This window comes from Lissotriton vulgaris, chromosome 12 (genome assembly GCF_964263255.1).
Source record: "Lissotriton vulgaris chromosome 12, aLisVul1.2, whole genome shotgun sequence".
Classification (NCBI taxonomy): Eukaryota; Metazoa; Chordata; class Amphibia; order Caudata; family Salamandridae; genus Lissotriton; species Lissotriton vulgaris.
The window spans coordinates 53,414,169-53,437,157 of NC_141700.1; the positions used below are offsets into that span (position 1 = coordinate 53,414,169).

A 22,989-nucleotide genomic window follows, 5' to 3' on the forward strand; every position below is an offset into this window, starting at 1 on the left:
AAAAAGTCTTGCTTTGACAATCCCTACCTCCTAGCCTGTTTTTGGAGGTCCGAATTTCGACACCAGAGTAGGCCAATCTTCACCAATTTGTCAAATTCACTTTGCTTGTTAAGCAAAAGATTATTCTTTCATGGGGGAAAACCATCAATAGATCAGGTGCAAAAACTGCTAACTGTGTCTCAAAAGTGCACTTTCCAATTCATTGTTGCTTCAAAGGATTTTGCTGATTTGAAAGTTTGTAAAATGCTGACTTAACACCCAACAACTTAGTGCATATTCACTTATCTTGTTTTGCCCGCCCTTTCCTAGTCCTGTGTAAATGGTCAGGCCCAGTGGCAAGCATATTTCCTGGGTGGAACCAGATGCTCTTAGTCCAACATGGTGCTTATCTCAACCAATCAGGGTCACCAGATTTAACAACTCACCAATAATCACTGCCTATTTAACTATTCCAAAACCCATGATTTACTCAAGCTGAGAATCATAAGCTGTGCTTTTCAAAACAGAAAGACTAGTTGTGTTGTTTAAATGAAATATAAAGTTTGTCGCCCATCTTTTAGCCTCACATGGACCAACATCATAAAACTGGGTAGCGCCATACCTTTTCAATAGGCCGCTGCCTGTCCTTATCCAAGGGCTCAATTAGCCCTCAAGTTAGTGCCACTGCGTCATAATTACGATACTTTGTACTAAAACGACATAACAAGAATCTATTGTACCGTCCAATGAAAAATTGTCATTATAGGTATTCCAATATTAAATTAAATCCTGCTATGGTTTCCAAACAGGGCAAAACGCCGAAATACAAAATGTTAAAAAGTGCATTGAAGACAGGGTAAAGAGTACATCTATGTTACTAATTGACTGGAATCAAATCAACAGTCGTGAAGGAATAGCAAGGGTCCTTGTCGACTTCAAAGGTAAATTAGGAGAAAAAAAATCCTGCAAAAAATAGAGCAACAAAAAACCTGAACGTGTTTGAAAAGTCCTCTTCAAATTTCCCAAGCACGGTTGCTTCCATCCAGCAAAAAAAAATCTCACAGAATGCGGAGGGCACGCGCCCTCGGAAACTGAGACAGTTCTGAGTAAAAAGCGCGGGAGACTCCTCTTATATAGCGTCAACCCGCCTGGGCCACGTGACCTGCGCGGTGACGTGAGAAGCCGAGGTGGGGCGCTGCCCCCCTCGGCGCTGACTGAGGGGAGCGGAGGCTCGGGGAATGACATCACCTGTCAGGGCGGGAGGCGCGAGCCCGTGCGCCGCCACCGCTGGAGGAGGCAGCGCGAGCGCCCGCGAGCTGAGCTGAGCGCGAGCCGCAGTGTCCTCGAGCCGCCAGCCCCGAGCAGAGCGCGCGGCAGCGGCCAGCCTGCCCCGGGGAAGAGCCCATGCGCCGCCGACCCCCGCGAGGATGTGAGCAGCCCGCAGGTAGGATGCTGGGGCGCCGGGGTGAAGGATGCAATTATGGAGAAGCGGGGAGGAGAGGATGTGCGGGAAAGGTGGAGGAAAAAAAGGTGGTGCGGTAAAGAGGGGCCAATGAGGGGAGGGCCGGTGCAATAGGACGCATTAGAAAGGGGGCGCACTATGGAGCAGACGGAAAGAGGGGTGCCGTTGCAAGGCTGGGGTGATTGCCGAGGAGGCAGTGACGGGTGGTGCATCTGAAACGGTGTCCAGCAGGCGAGCAGTGGGTGGGCAGTGCAAAGCGGAGCATTCCCCCCCCCCCCCGCCCCCTCCCCATGAAGGTGGGTGGGGCGGTGGCAAATCAAAGGCAAGGGGGGCAAATCGAAACAGTGGGAGCCGCAGGGGAGGGGCGACGTGTCTGCATGGGCTCCGATTTCCAGGTATACAGTAGGAACTCCGTGGGAAGGTACGCACGGGGCTGGTGGGGGCGCAGGTGGAGGGGGGGGGGGGGCACCTGGGGTGAAGCGCCGATGTGCAGAGACCACCAGGGTATAGAACGTCCATGAGACTGCGGGGTGTGTTCATTGGTATTTAAATGCAGGTGGTGCGGGGGCGTCTCATTCATGCAGAATGCTGGAGTGACGGATGGCGTGCCAAAATATATTTGGGGTGAGGGGTGCAGACTGTCGGGGAGAATAGACTGCATGCATTGTATGTGCATGCCAGGGGTGCAAAATGTGTGGGTGATCAGGGGGAGCAGATTGTGTCTTTCTGTGGTTGGCGGTGTGTGTATGAAATGTCTAAGTCCACATACACGATGTGGGAAGATCTAGGGGTACAAGACGTCGGCTGGGTACAGAGTGTGTGGTCAAGGGTATACGGTACAGAGGTGTGTGGCTGCAGTGTGTGAGTGCTGGGTTCGACAGCATCAGTGTCCAGCATCAGTCAGTTTAGGGTTTCTCCAGAAGTGGTCCGCAAATCTAAAGCTTTAGGGCCAGTTGTGAAAGTGAGTGAGTGTTGTGGTGGTGTGTGTGGTGCAACAGTGCAGCTGTGTGTGGGGTATCGGTAGGTGCCGACTGCTTGTGCGAATGAAGGTGCAGAATGGGTCTGGGTGTCTCAGGGTGCAGACTGAGGCAACAGACTGCATGTTGGAGTCAAGTCAAGTCATAAGCTTTTATTATATGGAGTCAGGTGGCCAAAGGTGTGAACGGGGTCAGGGGGGCAGACTGCATGTGTGGGGGCCGTGGAGCCTTGTGGCAGGTTCCTAGTGTGCCAAGTCGGATGCAGAATGTGTGTGGGGGACCCTTTGGCACAGAATATTGAGGGACTAAGTAAAGTGCAAAGTGTGTGTGCGTGAAGAGTACTAGGTGCAGTATATATCTGGGGCTTAGGGGGGAGAGAGTATGTGTGTGAATAGGGTACAGAATGAGTGTGAGGTCTCGGTGCAAGGTTAAGAGTGTGTGGGGGCACCACACGCAATGTGTCTGAGGTTCAGAAGTGTAGAAAGTGGGGAAAGTGTGGGCCCGGGACTTGGAAAATGTGTGCGGGAGCAGAGTTTGTGTTCGGTCTATGTGCGTGAGTCGGAGGTGTGAGTGTGTCGGGGTTCATTATGTGCGGACGTGGGTTGTAGATTGTGTATGTATGGGGACATGGCTTTGGAATGTGTCTGTGGGGCAGCGTTTTGGAATGTGTGTTGGGGTGGGAAGGGGTTGGAAGTATGGTTGAGTCCAGGGATGAAAAATGTATGAGGTGGGTATAAGGGCAATATGTTTGCGGGTCTGGGGCGGATGACAGGGGTCGGTCTCCTAACGGGGGGCGTGCTGGGCCGTGCCTCGAAAGGAAGGGGGAAGTTTAATGCGGTTAATGGAAATTAGACATAAATCTACTCCCCCCAGTCCGCACCCTCGTCCTCCTGCGGCCTGAAGGTACCCCATGACAGTGTCGGCGAGCTGTCACTCTTAACACATCAGCGTCCCCTCCACTCCTTCTCTGCTCCTGCACACACACCATAGCCCATCCTTCACACTTCCTTCCATCCCCGCCCCAATTCTGCCCCTCTTTTCTTGTCCTTCGTTTAGTCCCGCTTCCGTCCTCTCCATCACTCTCCTCCTGTCGCCACCAGTTGCTGTTTCTCCTCCCGCCCCCACCTGTTCTCGCTCCTTCCCCATCACCGCTCCCTTTTCCCTCCAGCACTCTCTCTTCCCCCATCCTTTCCACCATCTCCTCAGCCTGGCGGGAGCTGTCCCCTCGCGTGGTGCTGAATGTTTCTAGACTGGGAACAAGTGGGGGGCAGGGAGGGAGAGAGCGCGAGAGAGGAGGTGGTGAATGCGGAGGGATATTCGAGGGAATACGGCCAGGAAAAAAAGTGGGGGGGGGGGGAGAACATTGGTCTGGGGTGAAATGATGAGGGCCCTTCCCCTAGGATTTGGGGCTGGTGTAAAAAGCGCACAAGAAAGGCAGAGCAGTTTGCGACACACGAGGACAGGAAGATAAGAGATTTAGGGAAGAGGTGGGCACCTGAAGCGGAAAAAGGGACAACGACAAGAAATCCAAGAGGGGTGGGGGCAGGAGAAAGGGGTTGGGGGAGAGAGGGGGGCGGTGGACGGGAGCTGGAGAAGCGAAAACTAGAGGAAACAAGAGTAGAGACAGGAAGAGAGTGGGGGACGAGGGGGAGGCAACTGGTAGAAAGGAAGAGGGGCTGGGGTGAGAGGTGGCGAGGGAGGGGGCATGATTAAGGAAGTGGGGCGAACGTAGAGAGGGTGGGGGAGAACCAGAGAGACGAAAGGCAGCTGGAGAGGGGGCGCCATAAGAGGAGGGACGCGTGGAAAGGAATGAGTGGAGAAAGGATAGGTGGGAGGAAACAGGAATAAGAGAGAGTACTGAGACAAGAAGAGAATACAGGGCAGAGGGAAGAGACGGCGAGAGAGAGGAGAGATGATGGAAGGAGGTCCAGAAGGAGGGGGCAGGAGGGAGAGACTAAAAGCAAGGAGAGGGAGAGAAGTGACTGAGCTGCACACGAAAGAAGGCGGAGGGGGGTGAAATCATAGGGAGGAGAGAAGCAGGGGATGAGGGGAGTGTTCGGACAGAAAAGAAGAAATGATGGGGAGAGGGACTGGTGGAGGGGTAGAGATGGAGGGTCGAAGGGCATACCTGAGAGAGGGCTGCTGGTACAATGGAGGGGAGAGAGGAGATCACTAGAGAGTGAAGGAGGGGGGGCGGTGATGAAGAGCAGAGGGGAGCTACGCGGATACAAGAAAGAGGCGAAAGGGAAAGGAAGAAAGAGGTGCCTGGAGTGAGTGATAATAATTAGGGGGTAGTAAGTAAGGAGATACAGAGACGCGCACCCCCTCAGCTCAGGTGTGTGTGAAATGAGAGAAAGGAGATGGCAGCGGTGGAGGGAAGTGGGGAGTATTTAGGGAGAGGGAGAGAGGTCTCGGTCGGCGGGGGGCGAATAGGGGATGTGCAGGAGTGAACTGAAGGAGAAATACAAAGGTGGCAAAGCAAGGGGTGGTGGAGAGGGCAGAGAAACTGTTCTAGAAAAAGGGACCCAGCCCCCAACAGAGTGAGGAAGGAGAGAACATGCTGGCGGAGTGGAAAATGCCTAAGAGTGGGGCTGAAGAAACACGCGGGGAGCCGGGGTGTCTACTTGGACAGGGAGAGGAAGCACCCAGAGAAGGAAATGCGTAACAGGACAGAGGACGAGCCCCCGGGGGGGGGGGGGGGGGGTGCATAGAAAGGAGGGCTCATATCTAGGTGTCGAGGAATCAGACCAGGGCACGGAGCCACAGGTACTCGGAGGGCAAGTCTGATCCTGGGCAGAGAGGGGCGCCGGAATGTGCGTGTGCACAGGGAAGAAAAATACCCCTCGGGGGCAGCTGTGCCATTGGACAGGGATTTGAAACAACCAGGCGCCACGCGAGAAGAGTGAATGAATGAATGGGTGGATGGATGTATGAAGGGATGTGTACCCAAACACCCGCGGGGGAGAGGGGGGGGCACTTGGTCTGAGGACTGAGAGAGAACTTCGGGTGAATCTCTCTTGCCTGGAAGAGCGCGTATTTATAGAGGAGGAAAAACACCCGTGGCCAGGAAGGAAAAACACCCGCAAAGAGCAGTTCTACCCTTGAAAATGGGCGGAAACCCACGGGTGGGGGCTGCACGAATGGTGCATATGCGGGAAGGAGAAAGTTAATCCCCTAGACAGAGAGGGGAAACACCAGCGAGGGGCGGTATTCACTCATTGGGGACTAAACGCCTGGAAGTAGGAAGAAATACATATTTTTTTCTGATGGGGAAATAGCGAGCGAGGGGCAGACGGGCACAGGCGGGGGTGTCGGCAGGAGTGATCGCCGGCACAGAGAACCGGAGGAACCGAGGAGCACGAGGCGTAGACCCACCCCCTTATTTAGGAATGATGGGGGCACAGGGTACTAGCCACCCACCCCCCCACCCCTTTGTAAGTGGGAACTGATTTTAACCAGAGACTGTGAAGCCATGCTGCAGGTCATACAAGTCGCCTTGGAGCGCCATAACCTAAGATGCAAACTCTGTCAGGGGGGCTCGGTGATCTCGTTACTTTGTTAATTCTTTAATTGTGACCACTGAGGTGCTGAGCCCCCCCTAAAGACAGTCTCTTTGTGAAGCCAGGAGAGCCAGCGGAGCAAGGGAGGCAGGGCATGCTATTTTGTGTTAATTGTCGCTGCTGTCTTAGCGGCCTTGAGAAAAGCAGGATTTTAAGAGAAGGTGAGCCCCTCATTGACGGCAATGACGTAACTAGCAAACCCGAAGGGGTCTCCAACGCCCAGAGCTTAAGGTGTGAAAAGTGTATTTATTGAACAGTGATTGAAAAACAATAAATTGAATAACTAACCCTGGCATCCAACGCAAGAGAGAATGCAGTAACCCTGCAGTCTCTGCACTGAGCAGTGTGCAATCCCGGTCTCAAATCCCGGCTTGCCCACCTGGCCAAATTGTGTGATCCGCGGCTCACCCCTTTACCTCACTATGTATCATTTTCCTTAACCATCCTGTTTGAGACGTATTGAATGAATTTAGTACAGGATCAGCGCTACACAAAAAACGTAATTTTATATGGGTAATGTAAAATAATATTGTTTCACGTTCAATTATTTAGTCTACATAAAAAAGAGAATAAGATAAACCGATACATTTTGGATAACTTGTGGCAATGTCATTGGTACATAGGGGTAATCTTGAATGTTTAATTCATTTTAAAATAGTATTACTTTCAACAAAGGTCTTTCAATTCAACGATATAATCTTACGTATTTAATTGAGACACAGAAATATTGAAACATCTTTTTTTCATATTATAGTGTTTATCGTGTTATTTTATTACATTTGTTGAGTGGGTTACATCATTTTGTGGCTCAGATCATGATTTGGGTCTTCGAGGCACACCGACCCCTTGTTTGACACCCCCAAACTCTGCCTGTGCCCCCTCCTGAAATCTTGTGTTTGCTGTGGCCTTGCATAGAACGATAACATGACCCAATCCCCGGGTTTCAAGGAACATCGAGCAAGGCACCAGTGCGGTAACAGAGCCTTCATCTGCGGCTGTAGAGGGCTGCAGAACACTGCTTTGTAAAGGGTAACAGATGACTCCATGTTTCTACTACTCCAGGCCCGGACTTCTGTTTAGCCGCCTGATGCATTCTGGTACTTGTAGTCCCAACAATTAAACCTATGACACTAATCATCCAGATTACCATGGTGTACTAAAGAAAAGCACAGGGCTGGAGTACCGGGTCCTTCGTGACACGGAGTCAGTCGGTGACCTTAAGCCTCATATCTCGTGCACACACATGTGTTGTTTATTTATACTGGAATTATTTCAGTGGTTCGGTGGCTTCCACATATACCATGAATGACACTATGCCATTTCATTTACTGACCTGGGAAAATGACATCATTTTGGTGTTTGAAATCCGGGTCTTAGCCAATGGACTACATCTCCCATGTACCAAGGGTTTTTCTGGAAGAGCTGCTTGCCCAGTTCTGCTTTCTACTTGGAACTGTGTAGTGGTTCAGTTCCTTGCCTCTCTGGCATCCTCTTTGGAGGAAGAGGTTTACCACACTACACATTGACATCTGAAAGTGCCAGGTTCACCCACTTACAGGGCCCAGGTTCTCGTGGCAGCTGAGGCGATGCCAGCCTTCAAGAGGAATGGCAGAGGCTTGCTCATTCTTTTTCTTATGGCCACGTTAGGGGCCGGTGTGGCCGGGGGTGATGGGGTTACCTTCCAGCTCTGAGTAGTAAGAGGGGTGACGATAAGTACTCTGTAAATTACCATGGCAGCAGCTATATTTACACACTTGAGATCTGCAAGGGACCACCCGTTGGCAAGCAAAGCGCTATTATAGACGCGGCACCTGGCGTCTTTGCACACTGGCAAAAGCATCATATATCTCTTTGTTGAATAGAAACCTCTTGTGTCTGCTGGAGTCCAAGCCAGGGCTGGGTTCAGAGAGGGTGCTCCTTTCTGTTTTCCTCTGGGGTCCAGGATCAGCATGAACCTATGGACTGGTGTCAGCGTCATCTCTTCCTCTGAAGTCAGTGCTGAGCATGAACCTATGGACTGCTGTTAACGGTGTCTCTTCCTCTGACGTCAACGCTGAGCGTGAACCTATGGACTGCTGTCACCGTCATCTCTTCCTCTGAAGTCAGTGCTGAGCGTGAACCTATGGACTGCTGTTAGCGGCGTCTCTTCCTCTGACGTCAAAGCTGAGTGTGAACCTATGGACTGGTGTCACCGTCATCTCTTCCTCTGAAGTCAGTGCTGAGCGTGAACCTATGGACTGCTGTTAGCGGCGTCTCTTCCTCTGACGTCAACACTGAGCGTGAACCTATGGACTGGTGTTAGCAGCGTCTCTTCCTCTGACGTCAAAGCTGCGTGTGAACCTATGGACTGCTGTCACCGTCATCTCTTCCTCTGAAGTCAGTGCTGAGCGTGAACCTATGGACTGCTGTTAGCGGCGTCTCTTCCTCTGACGTCAACGCTGAGTGTGAACCTATGGACTGCTGTCACCGTCATCTCTACCTCTGAAGTCAGTGCTGAGCGTGAACCTATGGACTGGTATTAGCAGCGTCTCTTCCTCTGACGTCAGTGCTTGGCGTGATCCTATGGACTGATGTCACTGGCGGATCTTTTTCTGGAGTCCATAGTGAGCGTGAACCTATGGACTGGTGGCACCGTCATTTCTTCCTCTGACGTCCCTGCTGAGTGTGAACCTATGGACTGGTGTCACCCGCCTCTCTTCCTCTGACGTCCATGCAGAGTGGTACCCTATGGACTGGTGTAAGCAGCATCTCTTCTTCTCACCTCAATGCTTAGTATGAACCTATGGACTAGTGTTATCCGCCTCTCTTCCTCTGACATCCATGTGGAGCGGTACCCTATAGACTGGTGTCACCCGTCTCTCTTCCTCTGACCTCCATGCCCTATGGACTGGTGTCACCGACCTCTCTTCCTCCGACATCAGTGCTGGGCGTGAACCTATGGACTGGTGTCACCCGCCTCTCTTCCTCTGATGTTAATGCCCTATGGACTGGTGTCACCCACACCTCTTCCTCTGACGTCCATGCAGAGTGGTACCCTATGGACTGGTGTTAGCGGCATCTCTTCTTCTCACGTCAATGCTGAGTGTGAACCTAAGGACTGGTGTCACCGACCTCTCTTCCTCTGACATCAGTGCTGGGGGTGAACCTATGGACTGGTGTCACCGACCTCTCTTCCTCTGACATCAGTGCTGGGCGTGAACCTATGGACTGGTGTCACCCGCCTCTCTTCCTCTGACATCAGTGCTGGGCGTGAACCTATGGACTGGTGTCACCCGCCTCTTTTCCTCTGATGTCCATGCGGAGTGGTACCCTGTGGACTGGTGTTAGCGGCGTCTCTTCCTCTAGAGTCCATGCTGAGTGTGGATCAATAGAAGGGCGTCCCTGCTTCCTGTCTCTTCTGCTGATGCAATCCATATTCGAATTGGATTTATGAATGGTGCCCCTCGTTGTGTCTCTCCGCAAGCCATGCCAGGTGTGAATCTGTGGGTTGGTGTCCACTTTGGCTCTCCTTCCGGAGTCCATGCTGCATGTGAGTCAACAGAAGGGCGTCCCTCCCTGCCGTCTCTTCTGCGTGTGCAGTCCTTGTTGGAGTTGGGTTCGTTGATGGGGCTGCTGCGAGTGTCTCTCAGGAACCCAAGTCAGATGTGAATGTATGGACTGTTGTGCACTATGTCTGGACTATATACCAAGTGGGAATCCATGAATTTATAAACCCTCTGTCTTTCAGTCGGGAGCCCAAGAATACGTTAAGGTCTCTGGTGGAGTCTTTGCTTGATGCCCAACGGTGTTTCCTACCTTCTTGTGGAAACCATAACAGTTATGAATTCATGGTCAGTGACCTCTGGTCCAATCATCTTGTGGCAGCGCCCTACGTGGGTATGACTATATGGACCAGGGCCCCTCCGTCACTCCTGCACATGGAGTCCACACTGGTGTGAATCAATGGCTGATGTCCCCTGTGCCTCCTCAACTGGTAGTCAATGCAGGCTGTGGAATAATGGAATGGTTTTCCCATGTCTGCTCTTCTGGTACAGACCATGTCTGGTGTGAATTTGGGGACAGGTGTGTGTGTGTCATCAGGTTTCTAATGTTTCTCTCCTTCCGTGGAGCCAAAAGAAGGTGAAATCTATAGACATCTGTTCCCTGTGTCTCTTCCTGCCCCTTCATGGTGTCTCTTCTGGTTGAGCCCAAGTTCGACGCAAATCGATGGGTAGGTGTGTGGCATCATGTGGCTCATGTTTCTCTTCATGCGGTGGAGCCTCTGAGGGAATTATACTACATAAGTCTCTCTTGCGTCTCTTCTGGTGGAGCCTAAGTCGGGTGTGACTCAATTTACAGGTGTCGCTGTGTATGATGTTCTGCCGGAGCTCATGCTGGACGTGAATCTACTGACTGCTGCCTCGTCCTCTGTTTGCGCCCTCGCATGGTGTACATCTGCTGACAGGTGCTCCCAATATTTAGTCTTCTGGTGGAGTCCATGCTGGGTGTGAATCTAAAGAAGGGTGTCTTCTGTGTCTCTTCTCGTTCAGTGTGACTCCATCAATAGATGTTTTCTCTGTCGTTCCTTCTGGTGGAACCCATTCTAGGAGTGAGTCTGTACTGGGTGCCTTAGTGTCTTTTCTTTTTTCTGGCAGAGCCCTCACTGGGTAGGACTCCATCCATAGATATTTTCTGAATCTCTCCCCTTGGCGAGCCCCATTCTGGGGATGAATCTATAGATGGAGGTCTTCTGGTGGAGCCCTTGTTGGCTGGAATGTACAGACGGGTGTCTTCGGTGTTTGCTCTTCTGGTGCTGCCCATGCCGTTGTGAATCTATGGAGGGGTTCACCATGTGTATCGTCTTGTGAAGTTCATGCTGGATGTGAATCTATCATCAGATGTTTCTTGTGTCTCATCTTGTGGTGGAGCCCATGCTCCTGTGAATCTATGCAGGGGTTGCTCATGTTTCCCTTCTTATGGAGCATGCCCTGGGTGTAAATCCATGAACGGATGTTCCCAGTGTCTCTTCTTCTGGTGGAGTCCATGCAGGATGTGAATCTACAGACCAGGGTCCTATACATCTCTTCTGGTGGTGCCCTCGCTGGATGTGAATCCATTAACGATTGTTTCCGCGTCTCTTCTTCTGGTGGAGTCCATACCATTGTGAATCTATGGAGGAGTCTCCCATATGCCTCTTCTTGGGGAGTGCATGCTGGGTGTGAATCTATCGACACACGTTCTCAGTGTCTCCTCTGCTGGAGGCCGTGCATGGGGTGAATGTAGGGTATACACCTGTTACAACGCAACTTTTACAACTACCTACTGTTACAACGCAACTTTTACAACGCATACCATTACAACGCATTGCGCTGGGGGGCGCTCTAGGATAGGGAATAAGTATAATTTACTATCCAACACCTTCCCTAGTGTCCACGGGGACTGGAGTTAGAATAGTAAATTATACTTACCACTATCCAGCACCTCAAAGCGCTATGCGTTGTAATGGTATGCGTTGTAATGGTCGCGTTGTAATAGTAGGTAGTTGTAATGGTATGCGTTGTAACATGGTACATCCGAATGTAGACATCGGTGTCTCTTTGAAGGGAGCCCTTGACGGGCGTGAGTCCATCAATAGATGCTTCAGGTGCCTCTTCTTCTGGTGGTGCCGGTATCCCTGTGAATCTATGGAGAAGTCTCTAATGTGTTTCTTCTTGAGTAGCGCGTGCTCGTTGTGAGTCAAGGGTTTTTTAGACACAAGGGGGACCCAACGGATAGCTAAGTACCATGGGTATAACTGCGTTATAGTGAACAAAGGTGCCTAGCTTATTTAAAATAAATGCAATACAGTATAGGAACACAATGGAATGCTATACGATTTAAGATTTCCTAACCCAGCCGGGAAAGGAATTTATTCTCAAGAAACAATGTCCAATATTCAATACAAACGAAATAACATGACACAAGCCTGTGCCGTACCAAAAAGAGGGAAAGGAAGAATAGGAATAGGGTGAAAGGGGTGTTTTTCAGGCAAAGGAAGGGAGCAAGAACAGGGCACTGTAAGTAAATCAAAGATCAATGGCAGTGTCGCCTGGAGTGGAGTGTACACAATCTCATTTGACAATATTGTGAGTGTGAACCCACTCATGGGTGTCGACGTTTCGATCCCTATTGCTCAACTAGATACATGGGATCATCCTCAGGACTTTAACAATAAACAAAGCATGCCTGAATGAAATAAAGCCTCTGTTGTTCGAGGTAAGAAGCCTCACATGGGAGGTTTCCTGCACTTCTAGGTTTTGGCGGAAATTGTCGCAAAAGGCACGGGATTGTATGTCGTGGAGGTCCTTAATAAGGTCCAGTCGAGTTGTTAGTTTTAAAGATTGAAAGTACAACTCGTTACCCGTTTTCGGTTGCGTCTGGTGGCAGCACGGGCGTGAGTCCATCAATAGATGCTTCAGGTGCCTCTTCTTCTGGTGGTGCCGGTATCCCTGTGAATCTATGGAGAAGTCTCTAATGTGTTTCTTCTTGAGTAGCGCGTGCTCGTTGTGAATCAAGGGTTTTTTAGACACAAGGGGGACCCAACGGATAGCTAAGTACCTATCCTATTGTGCACAGTTGATGGGCAGAATTTAGAACAATGTCATACATTCACCCCAGTACAGAGATCTGGGCCTAAATCCATCATTGTTTTGCACTCCACACCACCCCAGTGCAGATCTCTGTACTGGGGTGAATGTATGACATTGTTCTGCATTCTGTCCATCAACTGTGATTTTTGCATTTGTCACCCGAGTGGGATGGGTATGCTCAGGCGTGAGTCCCATGCTCTCAACACCACTGGATTCAAGCAAGCCGGGCTGAAGACGGCTGGAATGGCAGAAACCGGTCCTCGGAAGCTTCTTTCCGGTCCAGGGAAGGCATGGCTTGGCAGTTCTTGGCTGGATTGTTCCCATGAGGCACAGGGTCAGACTGATTTGCATATGGCCATGTCTGAACTGGGGTGGTGTGGAGTGCAAAAAAAACGATGGATTTAGGCCCAGATCTCTGTACTGGGGTGAATGTATGACATTGTTCTGCATTCTGCCCATCAACTGTGGTTTTTGCACTCTACACATGGAGCAGCACAAACCTGTGCACCCGCAGGCCTGCCAAGAACTTATCCATTCTAGCAAATAAGCAAACACAAGAAAGCAAGACTGGGCCAAAACTGACACCAGGAGGTTCAGCAAGGAGGCTAGCGCTGGGAAACCGTTTCTAGGTACCATGCGCTATACAAATCACAAATAATAATAAAAAAGAAAAGCAGGGGTCAAACATTCTCCCAGTGTTCACCGAGGCTTGTGGTCAGATGCTCATGCGGTGTAGTGATCGGTGCATCGATTGCACCAGACACTAAGGGGGGTCTTCCTCATCACCCTCCTCTACCACCTGGCGATCCCCGTCTTCCAGGGGTGTCCAGCGTTAGACCACGAGACAGACCGTGTCACGTGTCAGGATCTGCGCGTGCAATCCATTGATATACAGTGGGTCTAGGTTGTAATTCATTCTGGATAAACTGTGGACATCTCTGCAGTCCAGCTGTGCGCGTGACCTCTGGCCCCTTCTCTTGCACGTGCCGTGCGCCTTCAGTTCACCAAGGTCACAGCGCCATTATAGCCCTGGGCACCGTGCTGTTGATCCACATGGCCTGGTATCGCCGAGTCCCCTCCCATGAGAGGATCTATTGACCCCTTCCCCAAACCCTCTCTCTCCTGAGGCTTTGATAATAACACATCCAAACACAAATCTTGGATTTGGGGTCGAATAACACCGGCCATATTTTATTAAAATGAATAAATCATAATTAAAAATTCAATACACAAATTTATATGTATATACGCAGAAAACCCAAACATATTCCATCACATTTTCAATACACATATTGTGATATTTAACACTGTTTCTTTAATAGAACATTATATATGTCATTAGCTATGTCAAGCACTAGCTTGACATAGAAAGGTTCTAATGTTAGTCAGTTGATGCCTGTCAGCTTTGTATGTGGATGGGATCTTATATTCATGGAATAAACTTCATTTTAAGAACTTCAATTTATCTTGGATTTATTAAAGAAGATATTACACTGGCGTAGTCGGCATTTGGAATCAACATGAAGTGGAATTTCCATATAAAGATCTCAACATAACTTTTTGTGAGAAGGAGAACCAACTGGCCTGGCAAGATCTAGAAATAAGGAAAAGAGCCAACTCTCACTTAGTGTTGAAGGGTAAAGAATGTGTGTGCAACAAAGAGGAAGTTATGAAGAAAGAGAAGGATAAAGCTGAGAGTAGAAAAGAATATTTCGATGTTAAAAAAAGTGTCAAGAAAACTGTTGTGTGTGTTGGGGATATGGTCATGATCAGACGCCCTGCCATGGTCGGTAGTTCAAAAACAAAATTCATGAAGCCAATCAAAGTAATTAAAATATTTAACAATGCAGTGCAGACACAAGACCATCGCATATGGAATCTAAATAGAGTTGTGATTGTTAGAAAGAAATTGCAAGGAGAAGGAAAAATTGTTGTCAAGGATAAGAAAAATACAGATTTGAAAAATAGTAAAGGAATTGATTCTGGAAATGTTAGGTCTTCTACAAGAGTGTCAAAAAGGCCTAGTTATCTTACTGATTTTGTATAGTGTATATCTTGCTGATATTCAACAATTAGTATACTGTATACATACATATATTTATATATATTTTTTTTGTGGTTTGTTTATTTTTGGGGGGAAGGAGATGTGTGAATTTAACACTGTTTCTTTAATAGAACATTATATATGTCATTAGCTATGTCAGGCATTAGGTTGACATAGAAAGGTTCTAATGTTAGTCAGTTGATGCCTGTCAGCTTTGTATGTGGATGGGATCTTATATTCATGGAATAAACTTCATTTTAAGAACTTCAATTTATCTTGGATTTATTAAAGAAGATATTACACATATTAACCCAGGTTTATGGCTAACCTTAACATGAGATTGATACATAGCCACACCTAACTGAAAACTGGAATATGTACAATTTGTTTTCTGCGTATCCGGGTTGAGCCTTCATGCAAGGTCATGACTGTTCCCAGCTACTTGCCACTCTCCATGCGGGCGAGTGCCTTCCTGCACAGCTCATCCTACATCACTAATCCTGCACCAGACTGCACACACTTACATCGGTGCACGGTGAGTTTGCACTGATGTAGAAGTGCAAAATGGACACAGCAGACCAACCTGGGCGAGTAGATGCAAACATTGGGGTTCTTCATTTCACTTTCACCCGATCAGTACACATGTGGGTGGGGAGTGTCCCTGCACCAGTGCAGATGGCCATAATCTGGCCACAGGCCCCCCCCCCCGGCTGGGCTGTTGAGTACATGTTGTTTGTGGAGACAGTTTTAATTGCTGTGTGCTCTATAAACACACCCTCTCCCTGCTCACCTTCCTTCACTCGACCTGGTACCTTACCCCTTTCATATGTACTCCCTCCCTCTCTAGTCACTGTGCCTCTGTCCGCTTGCATCCCCACAGACTTCCGTTTCCTCCCCTTCATGTTTCCCTCCTCACGCCCCCCCCCCACTTCCCTTCCTACCCCTTTCTTTGATTGGTTTTCCTTTTCTACGCCCCTTTCTCCCCCTTATCGTCATTCCGCGGCCTGTGTTTCCTCCCCCTCTTTCCTCCCCTTCTTTCCTCCCTTCTTCTGCACCCCCGGCTCCTCTCTCCTTTCACGTGTTGTTTCGCTCCCTCCCTTCCTCTGTTTTCTGTTTGATGTCATCCCCTCGGCTACCCCAGACTCGGCCAGCAGGTGGCGCTGTAAGTGAACCTCTTCAGCTCTGGATGACTGGAAGCTCAATATTGACGCTGAGGTCTTCAAAGGAAGGTGCGGCAGTGAACGACCCCCCCCCCCCCCCCCCACCACCCTCTCACCCAGACAGCCAGCACAGTTTCCCTGTGCCAGGAGGGCATAGTGCCTACATGAACGCTGCCTGCTTCGGCTCCCACGGATCTAAACCCGAATCACCCTCTGTCTACAGGTTTATCTCTTGCCACCTTTAACTCAGCACCTGAGCCCTCTCCTGATCCCAGAACCCCGTATGTACCCGCACAGATCTTCAGCCGCGGGTACTGTGCAGCCTGTAGCTCCTGCAAGAGCCCTCCCTGTGCCTGTAACCTCTATGAGGATCAGCTCTCGAAACTTCTGTTCGGCAGCCTGTAACGTTCATGGGTAACCTGTGTAACAAGCCTTTCTCTGGCTATATACCTGCCAGACACCTGTAAGAGCTGTTCTCCAGCTCTACACCTTCCTGGGCACCTGTAAGAGCTCATTTCCGCCTATAGACGTGCACTACAGCCTGTAACTATCTATCCGGAGTAAACAGTGTAAAATACCCTTCTCTACCTGTACACCTTTCGAACACCAGTAACTCGAGTAAAAGCTCCTTCTGCCTGCAGACATGTACTAACCCTGTCAACTCTATGTAAACGCCACTTCCCTTTCTTTAAACGTGTTCTGCACCCTGTGATGACTTTGCAAAACCCCAACCTGTCTATAGGCAGCATGTCTGTAGTATACAACATCTGCATAAACTCTGCACCTCTGTGTAATGAACTTTCGTTTACACAGGCTATCCCTGCAGCCTGTAACCTCGCCGTGAACACTCCAAATCTGTCTGTAGATATACTGCAAAGTTGGCAACACCTTGTGTAGAGCTACGCTCCTACAAGCATGTTCTGCGGCTTGTAACCTCTGTGTAAAGGTGTCCTCGTCGTCTGCAGACATATTCTGCAATCTGTAGTCTCTGTAAATATTCCTTCCATGTCTGCAGAGATGTTTCAACCACTGTCTCCGGGCCTTCGTCTGTAGGTTGTAAGCCCGTGTAAAGATCCCATACTAGCCTGTAGGCCTCTTCTGCAGGGTCTACCTTCTGTGGGAATGGTCCATCTCTGTCTGCAGACATACTGTGCCCCTCATAAAGATGCACTCCATCTGCAGACATATTCTGTATAGGGGTGGGCAATAAATGCTGCCTCACCGGCAGGGTTCTGGCCAAATTACGCCAACCGTCACCCGGCAGAGTTTTTTCTTGCACGCGGCTCGCCAATGGTAAGTTTGCAAACGAGAATTGAAATCCCCTAGTGCGATTTTCCATCGCTCAGACGACACCCGGAAAGATTTCCGCAACAGTGGTCGTAACCATTCGCGGTCAGAAAGTTTCAGATTGAGCAGAAATCTACTCGAGCAGCAGCAAAATCAACTCCAGAAGCAGCGCCCTCTGGCAGGCCAAGTGTTTATGCTGTTTCAGCGCTGAACGAGCTGCCGCAGCGAAAAATCATTGTGAGCGGCGCTACCTGCCTAGTTCCGCCCGTTCGCGGAACTCCGCGGAATCTCGCAGAGTTTTCCAGTAACTTCGCTTAATTCCAAGGAGTGAAACTCAACGAGTTGGGCCCACCCCTAATTCCGTAGTTGCTAACATCTGTGTATAAACTCCACTGCTTCCTACAGACCTATTCTGCAGCCTGTAACCTCTGTGTAAATATGCTCTACCTGTGTACAGAGACATCCTGCAGCTTGTAACTCCTGTGTAAAGATTCCACCCCTGTCTGCAGACATTTTCAGCAGTTTTTAACCTCTGTTAAGATGCACTCTATCTGCAGACATATTCTGTAGTTTCTAGCACCTCTGTAGAGACTCAATCCTTGCCTACAGAGATGTCCTGCAGCTTGTGACACCTGTGTAAAGGTGCCATCCCTGTCCACATAGATATCCTGCAGCTTGTGACCCCTGTGTAAAGGTGCCATCCCTGTCCACAGAGATATCCTGCAGCTTGTGACCCCTGTGTAAAGATGCCATCCCTGTCCACAGAGATATTCTGCAGCTTGTGACCCCTGTGTAAAGATGCCATCACTGGCATAGAGATATTCTGCAGCTTGTGACCCCTGTGTAAAGATGCCATCACTGGCATAGAGATATTCTGCAGCTTTTGACCTCTGCGTAAAGATTCCATCCTTGGCTATAGAGATATTCTGCAGCTTGTGACCCATGTGTAAAGATGCCATCCCTGTCCACAGAGATATTCTGCATCTTGTGACCCCTGTGTAAAGATGCCATCCCTGGCAATAGAAATATCCTGCAGCTTGTGACCCCTGTGTAAAGATGTCATCCCTGTCCACAGAGATATTCTGCAGCTTGTGACCCCTGTGTAAAGATGCCATCCCTGGCTATAGAGATATCCTGCAGCTTGTGACCCCTGTGTAAAGATGCCATCACTGGCATAGAGATATTCTGCAGCTTGTGACCCCTGCGTAAAGATGTCATCCCTGGCTATAGAGATATTCTGCAACTGGTGACCCCTTTGTAAAGATGCCATCCCTGGCTATAGAGATATTCTGCAGCTTGTGACCCCTGTGTAAAAATGCCATTACTGGCAAAGAGATATTCTGCAGCTTGTGACCTCTGCGTAAAGATTCTATCCTTGGCTATAGAGATATTCTGCAGCTTGTGACCCGTGTGTAAAGATGCCATCCCTGGCTATAGAGATATCCTGCAGCTTGTGACTCCAGTGTAAAGATGCCATGACTAGCATAGAGATGTCCTGCAGCTTGTGACCCCTTTTTAAAGATGCCATCACTGGAATAGAGACATTCTGCAGCTTGTGACCCCTGCGTAAAGATGCCATCACTGGCATAGAGATATCCTGCAGCTTGTGACTCCTGTGTAAAGATTCCATCCCTGGCATAGAGCTATTCTGCAGCTTGTGACCCATTTGTAAAGATACTGTCACTGGCATAGAGATATCCTGCAGCTTGTGACCCCTGTGTAAAGATTCTATCCCTGGCATAGAGCTATTCTGCAGCTTGTGACCCTTTTGTAAAGATGTCATCCCTGGCATAGGATATTCTGCAGCTTGTGACCCCTGTGTAAAGATGCCATTCCTGGCATAGGATATTTTGCAGCTTGTGACCCCTTGTAAATATGTCATCCCTGGCTATAGAGATATTCTGCAGCTTGTGACCCCTGTGTATAAAGATTCCATCACTGGCATAGAGATATTCTGCAGTTTGTGACCCCTGTGTAAAGATTCCATCACTGTCATAGAGATATTCTGCAGCTTGTAACTCCTGTGTAATGATGCTATCCCTGGCTATAGAGATATTCTGCAGCTTGTGACCCCTGTGTAAAGATGCCATCCCTGGCTATAGAGATATTCTGCAGCTTGTGACCCCTGTGTAAAGATGTCATCCCTGGCTATAGAGATATCCTGCAGCTTGTGACCCCTGTGTAAAGATGCCATCACTGGCATAGAGATATTCTGCAGCTGGTGACCCCTGCGTAAAGATGTCATCCCTGGCTATAGAGATATTCTGCAACTGGGGACCCCTTTGTAAAGATGCCATCCCTGGCTATAGAGATATTCTGCAGCTTGTGACCCCTGTGTAAAGATGCCATTACTGGCAAAGAGATATTCTGCAGCTTGTGACCTCTGCGTAAAGATTCCATCCTTGGCTATAGAGATATTCTGCAGCTTGTGACCCGTGTGTAAAGATGCCATCCCTGGCTATAGAGATATCCTGCAGCTTGTGACTCCAGTGTAAAGATGCCATGACTAGCATAGAGATGTCCTGCAGCTTGTGACCCCTTTGTAAAGATGCCATCACTGGAATAGAGACATTCTGCAGCTTGTGACCCCTGCGTAAAGATGCCATCACTGGCATAGAGATATCCTGCAGCTTGTGACTCCTGTGTAAAGATTCCATCCCTGGCATAGAGCTATTCTGCAGCTTGTGACCCATTTGTAAAGATACTGTCACTGGCATAGAGATATCCTGCAGCTTGTGACCCCTGTGTAAAGATTATATCCCTGGCATAGAGCTATTCTGCAGCTTGTGACACCTTTGTAAAGATGTCATCCCTGGCATAGGATATTCTGCAGCTTGTGACCCCTGTGTAAAGATGCCATTCCTGGCATAGGATATTTTGCAGCTTGTGACCCCTTGTTAATATGTCATCCCTGGCTATAGAGATATTCTGCAGCTTGTGACCCCTGTGTAAAGATGCCATCCCTGGCTGTAGATATTCTGCAGCTTGTGACCCCTGTGTAAAGATGCCACCCCTGGCTATACAGATATTCTGCAGCTTGTGACCCCTGTGTAAAGATGCCATCCCTGGCTATAGAGATATTCTGCAGCTTGTGACTCCTGTGTAAAGATGGTATCCCTGTCTACAGGGATATTCTGCAGCTTGTGACCCCTGTGTAAAGATGCCATCCCTGGCTATAGAGATATTCTGCAGCCTGTTCCCCTGCGTAAAGATGCCATCCCTGGCTACAGAGATATCCTGCAGCTTGAGACCCCTGTGTAAAGATGCCATCCCTGGCTATAGAAATATCCTGCAGCTTGTGACGCCTGTGTAAAGATGCCATCCCTGTCCACAGAGATATTCTGCAGCTTGTGACCCCTGCGTAAAGATGTCATCCCTGGCTATAGAGATATTCTTCAGCTGGTGACCCCTTTGTAAAGATGCCATCCCTGGCTATAGAGATATTCTGCAGCTTGTGACCCCTGTTTAAAGATGCCATCCCTGGCAATAGAGATATCCTGCAGCTTGTGACCCCTGTGTAAAGATGCCATCACTGGCATAGAGATATTCTGCAGCTTGTGACCCCTGCGTAAAGATGTCATCCCTGGCTATAGAGATATTCTGCAACTGGTGACCCCTTTGTAAAGATGCCATCCCTGGCTATAGAGATATTCTGCAGCTTGGGACCCCTGTGTAAAGATGCCATTACTGGCAAAGAGATATTCTGCAGCTTGTGACCTCTGCGTAAAGATTCCACCCTTGGCTATAGAGATGTTCTGCAGCTTGTGACCTGTGTGTAAAGATGCCATCCCTGGCTATAGAGATATCCTGCAGCTTGTGACTCCAGTGTAAAGATGCCATGACTAGCATAGAGATGTCCTGCAGCTTGTGACCCCTTTGTAAAGATGCCATCACTGGAATAGAGACATTCTGCAGCTTGTGACCCCTGCCTAAAGATGCCATCCCTGGGTATAGAGATATTCTGCAGCCTGTTCCCCTGCGTAAAGATGCCATCCCAGGCTATAGAGATATCCTGCAGCTTGTGACCCCAGTGTAAAGATGCCATCCCTGGCTGTAGATATTCTGCAGCTTGTGACCCCTGTGTAAAGATGCCATCCCTGGCTATACAGATATTCTGCAGCTTGTGACCCCTGTGTAAAGATGCCATCCCTGGCTATAGAGATATTCTGCAGCTTGTGACTCCTGTGTAAAGATGTTATCCCTGTCTACAGGGATATTCTGCAGCTTGTGACCCCTGTGTAAAGATGCCATCCCTGGCTATAGAGATATTCTGCAGCCTGTTGCCCTGCGTAAAGATGCCATCCCTGGCTATAGAGATATCCTGCAGCTTGAGACCCCTGTGTAAAGATGCCATCCCTGGCTATAGAAATATCCTGCAGCTTGTGACCCCTGTGTAAAGATGCCATCCCTGTCCACAGAGATATTCTGCAGCTTGTGACCCCTGCGTAAAGATGTCATCCCTGGCTATAGAGATATTCTTCAGCTGGTGACCCCTTTGTAAAGATGCCATCCCTGGCTATAGAGATATTCTGCAGCTTGTGACCCCTTTGTAAAGATGCCATCCCTGGCTATAGAGATATTCTGCAGCTTGTGACCCCTGTGTAAAGATGCCATCCTTGGCTATAGAGATATTCTGCAGCTTGTGACCGGTGTGTAAAGATGCCATCCCTGGCTATAGAGATATCCTGCAGCTTGTGACTCCAGTGTAAAGATGTTATCCCTGTCTACAGGGATATTCTGCAGCTTGTGACCCCTGTGTAAAGATGCCATCCCTGGCTATAGAGATATTCTGCAGCCTGTGCGCAGTTTGTAGTTCTATGTGACAGCCAACTCCGTCCCTGTTTGCAGACATACTCTGCAGTAGGTAAGCTGTGTGTAAATATCCCATGTAAGAAACACTGCCCTACTCTGTACGCTTGTGCACAGACTATGGCGCATGAGTAAACCCTCTTTCAAACAGCAGATTTTATTCCCTGGTCTGTAACAACTTTATTCCCTGATATAAACAAGAGAGAACATTTTTTGCAGGATTTTAAGAATGCCCCAGTGTGTTCCTTCAGAGATTGTGCACGACGACCTGGGTGTTGGTTTTATAGAGGATCTTATGGGAATACACCATATATTTTTGTGGTTTTCAGTCTTGATAAAAAAGCGACATAGAGATCAATAGAAACATTTGAAGGGACTGTCTCTAAATGGACCATTGTTTAAAGATACCACGGCTGAGGAACATCACAACCATGTGGGGTGAGCTGGGTCAACCTCAGGTGTATAGTGATCCAGAGTCGCCATTTTGGCGCACAACCAACTGGAAGGAGATAAAGGTACACAGACTAAAAGTAACTGTATACCCACACAATGGTGTCCTTCCCGAGTATTATAGAACCGCACCTCACGTTGGATATACTAATGTATTTCCGACTGTATATGTTCCCTCAACTTATAGGAGGAAGGCATAAGCCCTCTGGCCCCATGATCTGTACATGTGATATGACTGCTGCACAAGACACTTTGTGTGTTATTCATATTTGTCTAGGTGGGCGAGTTTACTACACAAGCACATTCACCCCCTTCTTTTGCCTTTGAATTTTAAGCAAGCTAAGCCAGTCTTGCTATATGTGTAGTTTTTAGAGAATTCCAATGTATGCTGTTTTGTTTCACGGTTTTTAGCGGGGGTGCTTTATGCTCATGATTTATGATTTTGAATGTCAACTTTATGAAATGTTTTTATATTTTACCTGTTTTATTGTATTTTTATGATTTGTGCTGTCAAATCAAATAAAGTTATCTGACTGCCTGAAACAACTGTATAAACTTCCACTCCTTTTGCCGGTAAGCGGCATGTTTTTCAAGCTGTAGCCTCACCCTGCGGTACCAAATAATTGAATTTCTCTAGAGGAGTCTGTCCAGAG

The 22,989-nt window shown here is 48.8% G+C and overlaps 1 protein-coding gene across 1 annotated transcript in view; it reads left to right on the forward strand.

Annotated features, from left to right (window-relative positions):
* Positions 1-1,268: 1,268 nt before the first annotated feature.
* PTPRS (protein tyrosine phosphatase receptor type S) overlaps positions 1,269-22,989 on the forward strand; it is a 521,512-nt gene continuing 499,791 nt past the window's right edge. The window contains exon 1 of the mRNA XM_086947045.1: positions 1,269-1,423. The gene's annotated coding sequence lies outside the window, so the exon portion shown is untranslated. The remainder of the gene's footprint in view (positions 1,424-22,989) is intronic.